This window comes from Muntiacus reevesi, chromosome 16 (assembly GCF_963930625.1).
Source record: "Muntiacus reevesi chromosome 16, mMunRee1.1, whole genome shotgun sequence".
NCBI lineage: Eukaryota > Metazoa > Chordata > Mammalia > Artiodactyla > Cervidae > Muntiacus > Muntiacus reevesi.
The window spans coordinates 9,255,437-9,261,058 of NC_089264.1; the positions used below are offsets into that span (position 1 = coordinate 9,255,437).

A 5,622-nucleotide genomic window follows, 5' to 3' on the forward strand; every position below is an offset into this window, starting at 1 on the left:
TTCCAGGGTTTGCTTCTCATGGAAACTTTTCCTTTTAACACACACACACACACACACACACACACACACACACACACACAACACAGATACATAGACACAATCACACACTTGAGAACAGTTTAATGCTAACTCCCTGTTACTTTAGCTCATACAGAAAAAAAAAAAAAAAAGATTAAAATTAACCATAAGGAAAATTCCCAAACTTGACAACTGTACAAAATTCCTTTAACCGAGGCATAGGTTAATTTTCTATCTTCTGGGATAGAACATTTTTCTGCCTTATTCTCCCTCTTTTCTCCTTTACCCTCTCACCCAATGAGGTAATCAGGGCTGGTTTCATCAAGAATGCACACCTGCATCAATACCTCTAGGCAATACCTCTAGGCAATTAGGTATGGATAACCACCCCCCTCCATCCCAACAGCTCCAAAGGTCAAGATTTCTAGTGAAGTCTTTTATCTCCCGAGTCAGAGGGCCTTCATAATATCAGGCACAATAATGTTTTGCTACAATCATCCAAGAGCCAAACCCTATTATCCAATAGTAACAAATAAAAGAGGCACAGAAAAAGCAGCCCCAAAGCTGAGACTCTAACCCAGGGTTTGCAGCACCACCCAATCCTTGGAGCACCTCAACAGCTATAGCCTTTGAAATTGCCTCCCTTAGGATGGGTCTCTAACCCACAACCTGAGGAGGCTATTAGACACTTTTGGCACAGGCATGTTTTAACAAGGTCAACTCAACAGCAGATGTCTGATCCAGGAGTTGTTCTCTCAAAAGTGAAAGCAGCAAGAAGAGCCTGGAGCACAGGGTGAAGGAGCAGGAACCCCACAGCCAACTCTCTGGACAAAATCCGTCTAGCTGCCCACTCAGGGTTGTGGGGAGGACCTCGAACTGCCAGGAGTAACCGGACCTGGGGCAGGAGTCATGAGACCGAAGCCGTTTTGGTCACTAGATTTGTTACCAACAAGTTCTCATTGCCTGGGGCGCACAGAGGCCAATACCAAGGCGTGGGCTTCTGAGATCAACCAGCACGGAGACAGAAGGCAAGATTCTAAAATCTGCCTTCCTGACCCAGGGTTCTGAGCAAAATGAAAGGAGTTACAGGAAATTCAACTCAGGAGTTGACTGTCTCCAATCAGTCCATATAAGCCACTCGTGTTGCTGGAAGCCAGATTTTCCTTATTGAAGGAAAAGTTACCATCCCTTTGTAAAGGGCTCTGGTGGCAACATTTCTCGTCTTTAATTTCTGCAGACTGAAGATTCTTGGTTCTGGGGTCATCGACACGGGTTCCCATCTTGCAAACATGCAATGCTGTTCTGTAAAATGACTCCAGGTTTCATTACTCAACAACCTGCTTTAAGAAAGCAAAACTGCAGGTCCTTCACCGTCTGCTCCAGGTTCTTCTTCATCCGCTCCAGGTGGGCGCTGGTGTCCTGCTCCTTCTTCAGCTCCTCGGCCATCATGGCCGCGTCCGTGATGGCCTTCTTTGCTTTCTCTTCAGCATTCCTTGCGTCCCTGCTGGCATCCTCAACCTCGCTCTGGAGCTGCGTGAGGTCGGTCTCCAGCTTCTTCTTGGTGTGGATGAGGCTGGTGTTCTGGGTGTGCAGGAGCTGCACCCTCTCGTTGGCATCCAGGAGCTCCTGCTCTGCGATCTTCCTGCTCCTCTCCGTCTGCTCCAGGGTGGCCCGCAGCTCCTCCACCTCGGCCTGCAGCAGGTTGGCTCTGCGCTCCACGATCGCCAGCTGCTCCTTCAGGTCCTCCTGCCCCCGGAGAGCGTCATCCAGGTGGAGCTGGGTATCCTTCAGCTGCCCCTGAAGGGCGGGAAGAAGCAGATCCAGAAGCTGGAGACACGGATCCGAGAGCTGGATGCCGAGCTTGAGGGGGAGCAGAAGAACACTGAGTCTGTTAAGGGCCTGAGGAAGTACGAGCGGAGGGTCAAGGAGCTAACTTACCAGAGTGAAGAGGACAGGAAGAATGTGCTGAGATTACAGGATCTGGTGGACAAACTTCAAGTGAAGGTCAAGTCCTACAAGAGGCAGGCGGAGGAGGCTGATGAACAAGCCAACGCTCATCTCACTAAGTTCCGAAAAGCTCAGCATGAGCTGGAGGAAGCTGAAGAACGGGCCGATATTGCCGAATCTCAAGTCAATAAGCTGCGCGCGAAGACCCGAGACTTCTCCTCCAGCCGGATGGTGGTCCACGAGAGTGAAGAGTGAGCTCCCTCCTCTGCAACAGGACAGAAAATATGCAAAATGTATATTTTCATGGTTCCTGACTCTGATACTTACTTTCACATGCAATAAACCTTGTTTTCAGTTAAAAAAAAAAAAAAAAGAAAGCAAAACTGGTTTAAACAGGTTAACATTTTAGGTGATGTTTCATTTCTGTTTCTTGATCTAAGTTAAGTTCCTTCATGTTTTGTCATGTCACATAAAATGACTTCCAAAAGGTCCAAATTTTTTTTAAAAAGCCAAAATATCTGTTCATGTTTTACTGATTTATTGACTTCTAGTGTAAGTCCTCAGAGAAGGCAATGGCACCCCACTCCAGTACTCTCGCCTGGAAAATCCCATGGATGGAGGAGCCTGGTAGACTGCATGCAGTCCATGGGGTCGCGAAGAGTCAGACATGACTGAGTGACTTCACTTTCACTTTTATGCATTGGAGAAGGAAATGGCAACCCACTCCAGTGTTCTTGCCTGGAGAATCCCAGGGATGGGGTCACACAGAGTCAGACACGACTGAAATGACTTAGTAGCAGCAGCAGCAGTGTAAGTCTTAGGGGATTCCCAGCTGGCTCAGTGGTAAAGAATCACCTGCCAATGCAGGAGATGCCAGTTTGATGGACCTCTGGGTTGGAAAGATCCCCTGGAGGAGGAAATGGCAACCCACTCCAGTATTTTTGCCTGGATAATCCCATGGACAAAGGAGCCCGGTGGGCTACAGTCCAGGGGGTCACAGAGTTTGGACATGACTGAGTGACTGAGCATCCATATACACAGTCAGTCTACTCCAGTTGGAAACTTTATTAGCACCAGGAGTGACTGCTTTGACTTCACTTGTCTCAGTCCTACATTGTGGCTAAAGTAATGAGACTAGGTTTTGAATATCACAAGCTTCTTCCTACTGGTTAATGAAATTATCTACAGTCAGCCCTTCAAATCTCAGTTCTTCAACCACACATTCAACTGAGTTCTAAAAATATTTTTTAAAAAATCTAAACAACAAGAACTTACTGGGAAGGACAGAGGAACTATATTTTCAATGAAATCTTGCCATTTGCAGCAATATGAATAGACCTACAAGGTATGCTCAGTGAAATAAGTCAAGCAGAGAAAGACAATTACTTTATTATTTCAGTTGCACGTGGAATCTAAAAAATAAAACAGAAACAGAGTCATAGATACAGAGAAAAAACCTGTGGTCACCAGAGGGAAGGGTGGGGAGAGTTGGGTGAAATAGGTGAATGGGATTAACAGGTATAAACTACCAGTAAAAATGAAGTCACGGGGAAGTACTATATAGCTCAGTTTTATAGTTAATACTGTTGCAATAATTTTGTATGGGGACAGATGGCTACCAGACATATCCTGGTGATCAATTCATAGTGTATATAAATTTCAAGTCAGTATGTTGTACACCGACAACTAATATAATATTGTACATCAGCTACACTTCAATAAAAAGATAGAAACACAAAGATTAGCTCTCTGTGTGAGTCCTCACTCTTCCACAGAAATTTTATATGAACATATACATATCCAAAACTCAAAGAAAAGAGAGAATAGCATTTCTTAAGATGAAAGCAAACAGGAAGAGTGATAAGACATGAGGTATTATCATGAGACTGAGTTTCTAAGGTTACTGTAAGATTAGAATCAACATTATAATAAGAAAGTACTATGCAATAATTATACTACAGAAACAAGTCATTATAAAAGAGGATTACTGCAAGCTTAACATTTATAAAGACATTTATAAAGTCAAACAATTTGCTGAGTCAAGGAAATAGTAAAGATGATTATCACTACTGTAGCACTAGTTCCATTTCTTAACATTCACTCATTTTCTAAAAGATGCATATATACCCACCAGGAAAGATGAAGATGAAACAAAATTCATTAAAATAGGCCATTTACTATTACAGGATTATGGAAAATAGTAGATGACCTTTCTCTCCTTTATTTTTCTGAAATAATTAACAGAATACTACTAATAACTGTTCAACCAGTTTCACTCTGAGAAATCGAGTCAGTGGATGCTGACAGAGCATACAGCAAGAGTGTGCTTGCTAAATAATGACCCAGACACTGTGTCAGGGAGGAAGAAGTGCGTTTTGGCTGCTGATAGAATTCATTTCTGCTTTTCCCACATGACAGTTCTGCCCAGCGTGAACCAGACAATGAATGTGCATGCTGTTCAAACCTGATTCTTTTCTCCCCTGGAATGAAAGGATGCTTAGAGAATATGACAATGGGTATGGTAACTTCCTACATTTTTAAATTCTAGGATAATTGAAAATTATTTTTTGCTAAAACTTGGCCAGTTTCTTTTGAAATTTATATACTTCATAGTCATAATACTCTAAACATGTTTTACAAGCCTATCTTTTAAAAATTTGATAGCTTTTTGATTAAATTCCCTTTGGGTGAAATCTTCATGGAGCAGGTTTATTTTTAATCAGTGAAGATTAGGGAGGGCTTTCCTGGTAGTTCAGCTGGTAAAGAATCTGCCTGCAATGCAGGAGACCTTGGTTCGATTCCTGGGTCAGGAAGATTCCCCTGGAGAATGGATAGGCTACCTACTCCAGTATTCACAGGCTTCCCTGGTGGTTCAGATGGTAAAGAATCCACCTGCAATGCAGGAGACCCGGGTTCAACCCCTGGGTGGAGAAGATCCCCTGGAGGCGGGCATGGCAACCCACTCCAGTATTCTTGCCTGGAGAATCCCATGGACAGAGGAGCCTAGTGGGCTAATAGCCCATAGGGTCACAAAGAGTTGGACACGACCGAGTGGCTAAGCGCAGCACAACACAGGATTAAGGAGGTTTATTCCAAATGGCATCAGGATATCACACCCTCCAACCTTACATGTTTGGGGACGAAGAGCCTTGTCAGGCTAGCTCTACCTCCCAGGAACACAGAGCCCATGGAGCCTTCAGCTGAACAGACGGCGACCTGACAGCTCCTCCTCAGAGTTGTCCCTTCAGCAACTGGGAGGTGAGATGGACATTCAGTTCCTTAACACAAAACTTTGAGGGAAACATTTTTTTTCTATTGGAAAATGTTATGGATTTATTAAGTAATGAGGGCTTCCCTGGTGGCTCAGAAGATAAAGAATCTGGCCGCAATGCGGGAGATGGGGTTTGACCTCTGGCTTGGGAAGATCCCCCAGAGAAGGGAATGGGTACCCACTGCAGCATTCTTGCCTGGAGAATGCCAAGGACAGAGGAGCCTGGTGGGCCACAGTCCTCAGGGTCGCAGGGAGTAGGGCTTGACTGAGTGACTAACACATGCACACACATTATGTAATGAATTTAGGAACAAGTCTAACAGTTCCAGTTCACATTATGCAAAAACGGTTCCCCATAAAAATCAATATATAGTCACTACTTTTTT

General features: G+C 44.3%; 1 pseudogene; it reads right to left on the minus strand.

The window, feature by feature from the left end:
* Positions 1 to 1,347: 1,347 nt before the first annotated feature.
* On the minus strand, positions 1,348 to 2,577 carry LOC136148121 (myosin-3 pseudogene; annotated as a pseudogene).
* Between the last annotated feature and the right edge of the window lie 3,045 nt (positions 2,578 to 5,622).